This window comes from Nicotiana tomentosiformis, chromosome 5 (assembly GCF_000390325.3).
Source record: "Nicotiana tomentosiformis chromosome 5, ASM39032v3, whole genome shotgun sequence".
Taxonomy (NCBI): Eukaryota; Viridiplantae; Streptophyta; class Magnoliopsida; order Solanales; family Solanaceae; genus Nicotiana; species Nicotiana tomentosiformis.
Window position 1 is genome coordinate 62,430,784 of NC_090816.1, and position 12,107 is coordinate 62,442,890.

Consider the following 12,107-nt stretch of genomic DNA (forward strand, 5'->3'; position numbering starts at 1 on the left):
GTTCTTTTTTGCAGGTTGTACCACATTTACCTCATTTGAAAGTCTACCTCGTGCAGGGAAAAATTTGCTGAACATGGACAAAGCACGAATCCCTAACACTAGGATTAGGATTGCAAAGAGGAAAGCTCCAAACCTATGAATATATAGATGATAGCTATCCTGTTAGGTCTGGGACAAGTTATGATCAACAGCAGCTTCTGCTATTCATTTTCCACCTTCACCTACTATACTGCATCAGCTTATCATCAAACTCAAACAACACTTCAATGGCTCTTAGAAGATCAAAAACAATTGACGATCAATGGAGTTCCATTTGTGTTTCTTCAAGCTGTCGAGTAGTGCTACTTTTAGTTTATCAAATTTTTAAAAGATGAGAAGAATTTTATATTTTCTTCTCGACTTAACTGCTACAACAATAGTGATGTTATTTTTACCAGTATCAAAGGATACATCAGTGTACATTGTGCAATGCCCATGTATTTTTCATCACAGGTTTGTTATAGGAGGATCTTCGATGGAAGTAGGGATTTACTTTCAATGACTGCTCTGAAAAGCATAGGACAGTTCATTAACTGTATGGAGATGTGCCATTTCCCAGTGGTATTAGCATTTTATAATGCTAATTCTGGGTATGGTATATCACCATATTTGAAGGACATATTATGCTTATCCAAGCTTTTCGAGATTCTTTTATACTTGGCTTTTCTGGTATTTTTCAACTACAAACTGGGTTTCCCGCAAAGAAATATCATATCTCGTTGATCTATATCAAAATTTCTACTGAAGTTCAATTTCATCCACCAATCATTAAAGATATCCACACGGTTGTGCCGTACCTTTTATAGATTAACACATGCATTGGAACATCGTCTAATTTTCGAGTGGTGTTACAATGGAGTAACATGCATTATGGACATTAGGAGGCTCCATATTCTTCATGTTATTCATAACCTCATTGTTGCTGGAACAGAGACAACATTAGCATTGAACAGTGAGCATCACATACTTTCATTTCATCGCAGGATCATAATAAGACATTTTCCAAGCGAAATCTTGGTTTCATTGGTTCAGCTGGACATATTGGGGCAGTTTATTGACTGTATAGAGCCATATCATTTCCCAGTGGTATTAGCCTTTTATAATGTTCATTATGGTAATGTTATAGCATCATATGGGAAGGGACTGCAATGCTTATTCCAGCTTTGGAAAATGCTTAGTCAGTAGCTTGGTTTAATGAATTGTATCATGCAACATCTGTTGTAAATCAAATATTGTAATATTCACATGGTACTATACCAACACAGCTAATGGAGTTCCAGTACTACCATACTACTATGTAGACGTCCAATCTGCTGTGGTTTAGCTTTTGTGGATCTATACACGCCTTTTACTTCGGTTTGGAAATGATGGTGCCTGGTGAGAGAATTATAGGTGCTACACAGATTAGTTTGCAATTTGTGTGTCAAGTCAAAAGGAACACTACAACTTGGAAATCTTTAAACAAACATTGTCTTTCTTTAAATTTTATTCTAGGTTATTTCTACCATATATTTTCATTTCATTTGAACTATTTGTAATATTTGGACCCATTGTGGGATTTATTTAATATAATAACTACTAGGTGAATAACATAGTGGTATATTTGCTTAAAAATAAGAGGTAAGGTTGTAACCCTACTCTTCAATTTCGAGTTTGGGTAGAAGATGGGTGATTCAGAGTATGATTTTTGGGTATGAGAGTTGTTATTTATGCATGCATGTAGATATGAGGATGGTGGAGAGGTAATTGAACTGGTATGAGTAAACTCCTGGTGTTGAATCAGTTGTGGAGTGAAGGAAATCTTGTGGAAGAAACTTGTAATCAAATTCGCACACCTAGTATTTGATAAAATGTTCCAATGAGCTGAAACCATAAATATCTTCCTAATTTATGTTCAATTTTTCTATGTCTCCAAATAGATCAAAGTTGCTAGGATTTTCTGAACTGTGTAGTGAATTAAGGAAGGCTCAAAGCGAGGTATGAAGACTAAACTCTTATTCTAGTATCAAAATTCCTGAATCCATGTAAAATTCTATCATGTGCAGCCGAACTTGAAACGCTATTGATGTGGGGCATTCAAACTAGTAGAATTGATGCCCAATTGGCATAACGTGTTAGAACCCTCGTGTATTAATGATTCTCTATTTTTGACTTAATTATGTTATACCTCTTTGGGAAGAAGATCTTGTATGAAATCAATGTGATTAGACACATATTTCTCATATGATCAAACTTTATGAATTTACACTTGCTAAGGCCAAAGGTGCCAGAAAATTGATTAGAAGGGAACTCTTTTGTACATATTATTACCATTTTGGAAACTCACGCTATGGCATTGTGATTACACCTTCCTCCGCATACGTTGGGGTGAGGCGGTGTGGCCTATTTGTGTATAGTTGTAGTATTGCGAATACACCTCCACCTGCATACATTAGGGTAAGGCGACGGGGCCGCTTTGTTTAGAGCTGTGGTATTGTGATTACACCTCCACCAGCATACGTTGGGGTGAGGTGGCGTGGTCGCTTTGTGTATAGTTGTGGTATTGTGAATACACCTCCACCAACATACATTGGGGTGAGGCGACGGATCCACTTTGTGTAGAGTTTCTGGTATTGTGTTTGCACTTCCACCCACATACATTGGTGTGAGGTGGCAAGGCCGCTCTGTGTCGAGGTAGTTGTAGAGGATTCCCGACTTGAAATTTATAAGTGTTATTGGAAGTTCTTAATAAATCTGCTTTGACTTTTATGGCTTTCTAAGTCCTATGACTTTTACCATGATTCATCATATTCATGTTGTATTTCCACGTCCTTGAATAGATGTTTTGGTTTTCATACTAGTATTATTCGACATGTACTAACATCCCTTTTGTCGGGGGGCGCTGCATCTTTAATGGATGCAGGTGGTTCCACAACGGAAGGCATTGACCAGTGATAGCGGTACACTCTTTTCCTAGCTAACTTGGTGAGCTCCACTGGATCATGGTATTGCCGCTCTTCCCGCCTGATCATGGGCAGAGGTGCAGCGCAGCCAGCTAGCTCTGAATCTACTACATCCATAGCACCTCCTCTAGCTCGAGGCACCCCAGCACCTGTAGGGTGGGGTACCGCTAGGGGTGGTGCACAGAGTTTGGGAGGACCGCAGATTTTATGCTATGCGGAGGTGTCGGGATTCAGAGGCTTCTCCAGATGTTGTCACATGTATATTGACTGTCCAGTCTCATTATGTGTATGCTCTTATTGATCCCAGAACAGCTGCATGTGCCGTTCTCTGTATCTACTATGGTTGGAGAGTCTATTGTGGCCGTGCGGGTTTATAGGGATTATGTTGTCAGAGTGCGGTCGGGACACCCTGGTCGATCTCATAAAATTGGGGATGGTTGATTTTGATGTAATAATGGGGATGGACTGGCTTTATTCATGTTTTGCTAAGCTTGATTGTCGAATCAGCACCATTAGGTTTGAATTTCCAAATGAGTCAGTGATTGAATGGAATAGGGAGGATATGGTGCCGAAGGGTAGGTTTATTTCTTACCTTAAGGGTACAAATAAATGGGGTATATCTACCATTTGGTCTGGGTTACGGACACCGATGTTGAGGCACCCACACTTGAGTTTGTGCTGGTGGTGAATGAATTTTCAGAGGTCTTTTCGGATGAGCTCCCTCTGGGGGCCGTTATGCAGCCCATTTTGCGGACCGCATAAGCGTTATGCGGTCACATATGCGATCGCAGATATGTGTCGGGGCTTCATTTTTCCAATTTTATAACCCGACCCACATTTCATTTATCTAGCCTAAGGGTTCATTTTTGGGGGATTAACTTATATTTTAGAGAGAAGTGAGAGTCTTCTAGTGAATGGGGAAACCCTAGGCTTATTGTCCATCAATCCTAGCTCAAGACTTGGAGAATTCAGAAGGAAAACTCACAAGGTCTTCATCCAAGAGGTAAGGTTCTAACCCAGTCTTTAATTTCGAGTTTGGGTAGAAGATGGGTGATTGGGAGTATGATTTTTGTGTATGAGAGTTATTATTCATGCATGCATGTAGCTATGAGGATGGTGGGGAGGTAATTGAACTGGTATGAGTAAACTCTTGGTGTTGAATTAGTTGTGGAGTGAAGAAAATCTTATGGAAGAACCTTATAATAAAATTCGCACACCTAATGTTTGATAAAATGCTCCAATGAGCTGAGACCATGAATATCTTCCTATTTTGTGTTCAATTTTGCTATGTCTCTAAATAGATCGAAGTTGCTAGGATTTTCAGAACTGTATAGTGAATTAAGGAAGGCTCAAAGCAAGGTATGAAGGCTATACTCTTATTCTAGTATTGGAATTCCAGAATCCTTGTAAAATTCTATCATGTGTAGTCGAACTTGAAACGCTATTGATGTGGGGCATTCAAACTAGTAGAATTTATGCCCAATTGGCATAATGTGTTAGAATCCTCGTGTATTAATGATTCTCTATTTTTGACTTAATCATGTTATACCCCTTTGGGAAGAAGATCTTGTATGAAATCAATGTGATTAGACACTTATTTCTCATATGATCAAACTTTATGAATTTATACTTGCTAAGGCCAAATGTGCCAAATAGTTTGTTAGAAGGGAACTCTTTTGTACATATTATTATCATTTTGGGAACTCAAGCTGTGGCATTGTGATTACACCTCCACCCGCATACGTTGGGTTGAGGTGGCGTGGCCACTTTGTGTATAGTTGTGGTATTGTGAATACACCTCCACCCGCATACATTGGGGTGAGGCGGCGGGGCCACCTTGTGTAGAGCTGTGGTTTTGTGATTACACCTCCACCCGGATATGTTGGGGTTAGGCGGCATGGCCTCTTTGTGTATAGTTGTGGTATTGTGAATACACCTCCACCCGTATATATTGGGGTGAGGCGGCAAGGTCGCTCTGTGTCGAGGTAGTTGTAGAGGATTCTCGACTTGAAATTTATAAGTGTTATTGGAAGTTCTTAATAAATCTGCTTTGACTTTTATGGCTATCTAAGCCCTATGATCGTTATCATGGTTCATCATATTCATGTTGTATTTTTAAGTCCTTGAATAGATGTTTTGGTTTTCATACTAGTACTATTCGACATTACTAACATCCCTTTTGCCAGGGGCACTGCATCCTTAATGGATGCAGGTGGTTCCACAGCGGAAGGCATTGACCAGTGATAGTGGTACACTCTTTTCCCAGCTGACTTGGTGAGCCTCACTTTATTCCGGGGTTGTGCATCTTTTGTTATGTGTGTATTATGTTTGAGGTATAGACAGAGCCTTGTTCCCGGCACTATCATTGTACTCTTTTATATCTATTAGAGGCTCCGTAGACATGGTGTGGGTTGTGTATTAGTATTGGAAAAGTCAAGATAGTAATATTGTATGTGTGTTTCATCTTCTACTTCAAACTATGAAAGTGTGTGTATTTTGAGACATTATAAATTAAGTAACTAATGGTGATGGAATTAGTATTGTTCATGAACTCTCTTGGTGTTAATTAATGAAATGTATTCTTCTCTTTATTCATGGGTGAGTTGGGTAGACGACATTGTGCAGGCTTGCTCGACCGGGGTAACTCTGTTGAGCGCCGGCCGCGCTCCCCAAGGTTGGGGCATGACATAAGCACTGTCTACATTATTGCATAAGGCTAAACACTGCCTTTCTCTACATAGGTCAAAGCACTGCCCTCATTACATCGCATGAGACTAAGCATTGTCTCCATCACTGTCATAAGGATAAGAACTGTATTGTCACACTCTCGCATATGACTAAGCATCTCATGTTCCCTCTATCAAATGATCGATATCGCCGCATCTTTGCATTTCATGGGCTAAAACATCGCCACATTGTCCGAAGCCGTCATAGTCTGAAGGAATCATTCTCATAGACCGAAGACATCATGTTATGACCTGAGGATCTCTCAAAATTGTATATCATTATTCAAAGGCGTCATAGTCCAGAGGCAACATCCTCATGGCCCGAGGACACCATTTCATAGCCTGCCAATCCCTTATCATACCCTTCATGGCCCAGGACGTCGTGGTCTAAGGACATCATCCTCATTGTCCGAAAGAAAACTCTCATAGTCCGAAGGAAATTTGCATCATGTTTCAATTTCTGCAATAACTACATATATTTATATGCATCGTGTTTTAAGTTTTGCAGGTAAATTGGGAGGTAACCGTTCAGCAAATGGGAGCAATTCTCGCTCTGATTTCCATTCACAATGTTCACATTTTTTAATTATCTCAAATGTAACCGATGATCGACAATTGATTACTCTTTGTTCTGTAACCGCCCAAACATTTATCGCAAATATCCGTAACGTCCAATGTCGCATTCATAGATCCACCTAAAATTATCCGTTACTAATGACATTATTCTATCCAAAAGGCCCTTTTTCGAAACATACGACCATTCTTATAACAACTGCATCGGTTTCGTTCACCGTTGGATCCAGAACTATACACGGCCGAATTCTCATAACACCAGTGATATGTAGGCAACTCAAAAACCAGGGTTCAACCCCCATTTTCTTCAAACACACATCATCCTCGCTCATTTCGGACAAAATTGGTCATCATTTTCTTTACCCGACAACTCTTTCATCATTCTCGGGTAAAGAGGGGCAGCTGTTGATACACATACTTTCAAAATATCATTTTGCATTTTACCCAACTTACAAGGGTCATGTAAGTATTTTCTATAATTTTTAAAGCTTTAAATTTGATTTTCTCACATATTAATTTGCTTAAATATTTATTAATTATCTCCTTAAATTACTTTTAAGGTGATTTAATCATCCAATTTATCATTATATACCCTTGTGCATTTTATACTATTTTATCTCTTTTTACACAATTATATTTGCATTTTTTATTTTATTTATACTCTTTACAATAATAGCCTATATTCTATACATAATTACATTTATTATGTTATTTATGCTAAAATAGTATTTTTATATTTTCAAAATGTTAAGCTATTATTTTTAAGCATTGTACTACATAAATAATATTTTTATTAATTAATAAATTACTTTTAAAAATTATTTTAATGAATTTCATTTATTTAAATTATAGCCCAATTTTGAGCTAATTACGGACCAAAATCAAGGCCCAAAACATGTAGCCTGGTCTTTTAGCCCAAACCAAATGACTCGTTCCAATTAACCCGCCATTCTTCCCCTCCGATCTTGGCCGTTGATCTTAATTGATCAATGACCCATAATAAACCAGCCTCATCTCCTTATAACCTCTCACCTTAATGATATCGCCTAAATACACACCTCAAAAGAGCTATGAAACGGTCGTTTATAATTATAGAAACCCAACTAAGAGTTGGGGTCGAATCCATAGGGAGCTAAGATGGGCGATAGGGGTATATATTCCAATGTGCTTGATTGAGCTATCTAGATTGCACTTCCACAAAAAGATTGATTTTCTATTTCTAATTCTACTCTGTTGATTGCAGAATTAAGAAAGAAGACTAGAGATAATTATTTTTAGGAATTTTTTCCAAATTGATAAAAAGCTTAGGGTTGTGACCATTACCTAGGTATTTGCCTAATGGGATAAAGACTTTAATGCATGTTCTTTTCACTGGGGTATATTATAGCTATCAACTCTAAATTACCCACTCAATACCTTCCGGTCATAGAGTGGTTTCGCCCAATTTGGCTTTCTCAAGACTAAATGGGTATCACACAAAGCAATTGATAAAAGCTCAAGTCGGGTTATTACTATCTCTAGGTTGAAGCCTTTAAGTTGGTAAAACAATCTCTCAATTGACCCAATTCCTTATTAGCCAAGTTATCCTATACTAGGTCTCTCTTTCTCAAGAAGAGACTAAGTCAAATGGGCATGAACTAATATTTGCAACTATTAATTCCTCAAATCAAAGCATGAACTAAGCTAAATAATAAGCACCCAATCATAAACAAGAACAAAAATAAATACCCATAAGGTTTACACACTAGGGTTGGGTCACAACCCTAGTAAAAATCTAGCTACTCATACTTGGGTTTGAAGAAAATGAATAAGAAAGACTAATTAAACTCATAATGAAAGCTTAAAATAATTAAATATATTGTAAAATACACCAAAGCAAAGTAAACTTCCAAAAATGGAAAAGAAAAATGACTACAGTAATTGCTGATGTTCAAACTTGACCTAATTTTGTGAAACTCGTCTATTTATACAATGTTGAAAATATCAGACAAAAATACCCCTCGGGAGGTTCTGCGGCCGCACAATTCCATGTGGGGTCCGTAGATTTCTTCATCTGACATGATCAAGAGTTTTGCGGCCGCACAATTCTGGACTGCGATCGCGAAGCAGCTTTTCTGCGGTCTGCAAATTTAGAATTGCGGCCCCAAGACAATCCTCTGCGGTCCGCAATTCACTAAGGTCATGGACTTGGAAATTTGTATACTTTCTGATCATGAATCCTAGCCCAGCTTTTGCGGCCGCACAATTCATATGCGGTCCCCAATTTGCACAATTGTGTGCAGATTTTTCCATCTTTGGTTGCGGCCGCAGATGGAATTCTGCGTTCCGCAATTTCTTCTGCGGACCGCACATTTTATGCTTCTGTGCCCCTTTGTTGTGTTATGCTTAGACTGCTCCTTTTTGAGTTGAATTTCATCTCGGGAGCCCAACTTCCAGCATTCCTGTAATTTTGTACAATTTTATTAGTTCTGGGAGCACAATTCTATGCTTTTAGACTAAAACAAAAGTTAAAAGGCGCTAATAAGTAGTCAAAATCCCCACTTATCACCTAACCATAGAGATCACTTCTCCCGTTCAGCCACCTCTATACTCTCTCGAACCTTCTCATCTCTTTTGCAAACCCTAGCAGTCATCGCCTAATTTCTCTCCGATTCTGACCTAGAGATGGAATCCATCTACGATTTACTTACCTTATTAGCCTTCTCCCATCATTGGTCGTCTGTTTATGGTATTACCTAGGTACTTTCCTAACTTTAGCAAGTACCACTTCCATGATCGGATTTGGATGACTCGAATATTTGGATTTTGGTCGGTATTCCGTCTATATATGATCAATAAGGAACGATTTCCACCTTTGGTTTATTTTCATACGGTTAAACCCAACTAGGGTTTGAGACTTTCCATCTCCTCTACCGATTCTGGTTTGCATAAGATATTTTCTTTACTTATTTGTGTTTGATTGATTGTTTCCCATGTTTGTGTGTTCAAATCAATCTCTATATAAGCCCAATTTCTCGTTCCCCTTCTAAGACTTAACTACTGCTACTACTACTGTTATTCTCTCACTCTCACTCTTCTATACTTTCTGCACTCTTGGTTGTGGCCAGCTGAAAGCCAAACCTAGTGCGAGCACTGCTCGGGGCCCGTTTGAGGATCTTGTGAACTCTGATGCATTAGGGTTTGAGGTCTCATTTTCTCTATCTTCACTATTGATACTCAAGTTGTTGTTGACACTTGGTTTTTGCCTCTATTTGATTGTTAAATCTGCAAACTGGTAAGTGTTTAAACCCTTGCAATTCTACTTCCTTTGTTTGTGTTTATGCAATGAACATTGATTCTACTTGGATTTCTTTGAGTTAATGTGATTTTGATATTATGTCACTTCGTATACAATTCTGCTTGTCTTAGCACTACTCTGCAGTTTCACTAGCTTCAATTCTATTCAAGTCTTGATTTTTACTCATGTATGTCCAGCTAAGTTGATTCATGATATCTGTCTGGCTTGTAATTAAGGTTGATTGACATTGATTGCACCCCGTCTTGATTTCATGTACTGAAATCTTTAAGAAACTAGTTTCCTGCTCAAAATTGCTTTAATATCTTCCTACTAAATATTTATTGCATAACTTACAATTTCTCTGCAAATCATGTGACAATATTGTCTAAATGCTTAGCCTAATATACTTTCCTGCCATTACTACCCGTAGTTCATGCCCATTATAGGTGTCCAACCTGAATGATTTCTCATCTTTATGTTTAAATAGAACTAGTTATTTAGGTCTCTTGCTTATCATGAATCCATGACTTAGATTCTCCTAGGGAACTAATGCGTGCCCAGAATTTGTTTGAATGTGCTTTTTCTTGCTAAGTCCTTCATGTACAGCCTGCTACTTTCCTGAGATCAACTTGTGATTGTATGAATTCCATACACCAATATTGTTATAATTCCCAGGCAGAATTGTTTCTTTGCTTTGATGTTGTGTGGTCACTAATTGCTTAAGACTCATAGGGTGAATCCCAATGTATTTTTAGCCTATTCTTCTTCTGTCACCTAGAATAAGTCCTGGCTCTCTTATGTGATTCTTGTTTGCCATATTAATCTGGAAGTTAGCTCATTCTAACTTGCCATGGATTCTTACATTTTTGGATTTAGAACCTTTATGTTGTGACTGGTATTTTCTTGGACATTCGACATGTTAAGTTCTGCAAGTTAGTTGTGATCATTAGGCTCTCCTGCCCTTGTGAAGTTGTTTCACCTTTTTCTCTTTCTGATTACTACTCTTCTAGGCTTCCATGTCAAGGCCCCTATGTTAAAAGTCTTACTAAAATTAGTTTGGGATCATGTCAATTTTGAATTTCTGCGTTTACTATCCTATGAAGTTCAATCTTGTCATTGGGAACTTGTTACTATATATGCCATATGTGCCTATAAGTGGTTTTATGTGACCCTATTTGTGTATCTTTGTCTGGAAATCCATGCCCCTCGCTAGCTATAGTCTTAAGGGATAAAATTCCTAAGTCTTAAAATTATTTGGTTGGCCTAGTACCTAGCTTGTCACTTGTATTGTTACGGCTATTTGGTATTCAATGGGTAAGCAAGGCAGCTGTTTCATTGTTTGGGCCTGCCTGTTGGGCCAGTTTGGTACTCAGGACTTAAGCATGTTAGTAGCCACCTGGAGTGTGGGCCTTCTCATCCACCTAAGGTTCCAAGCTTAGTTGAAGGCCCAGGAGACACCTTGGCATCTTGTAATTGTTGTATTTGGGCATGTAATCACCCTGTTAAGTCTGTAATTGATTTATTATTCTATTTGGGCCTGTAATAATCTGTAATAACTAATGATGGGAAAATTAATGAAAGGGGGGTTGGGGTATTCTAATTCTTGCATGAACGGGTAGAAAACTTGTCCATAGGATATTATTGCCTTGTTTGCTATTTGTTTGACATGCTTTAATTCTACACACTAGTAGCAATCATGCCTATAGGAACTCAAACACTTCACCTACTTAATGCTCGTACATTATTAGAAGCGTGTTTGTAAGTGTTTTAGTGCTCTACCTGTTCACATGTCTACTTCTATGCTCTATTAAATAGCATGCTTATAGGAATCAAATTTCAACAATTATTTTCTCAACATGTGCAATTGTAGTATGATTATTAGATAGCATGCCTTTAGGATCATATTAATATATGCTAATATTCATCTAGATACCATGCCTATAGGGACTTAATTGATTAACTGATCAATTGTTAATATTGTTCTTATTGCACTAACCGCCTAGATAGCGTGCCTATAGGAATAAGCATGATAAAATTGTGTTCCAATACCAACTATTAGAGAACCTGCCTACAAGACATTGCTACTCACTTAGAAAGCATGTCAATAGGATCAGACATGGGTAATTATGGGTTTTCAAATGGCTTCCCTGCTCCATTCTGCAAATCACTTAGAGATCATGTCTATATGTTTTATCATACATGTAATCTATAAATTCGATAGCAACACTGCCCGTTAGATGTTTCTTAAATTGGGATCACATAGAAGCCATGTCTATAGGTCCTAAACAATGCTAATACATCTCAATTCTGAAACTGTCTATTGCATAATCTGTCAGCGTGCTCTTGCTGCTTATGTATGGAGGCTAACTTGAGCCATTCATTGTCATTATGTGTAGTCCTACTTGTTTTGAGTGTGTGCCTAGTTTTATACTTTGAGCACCCTAAGCAGAGTCTAGAACCACTCAAATAATAGGTCTAAAGTCTCCTAGACCATAGGCGTGGGACAGGTAGTGCTCGCATAGGACACGGTTTAGAATTGAACTAGAGCCC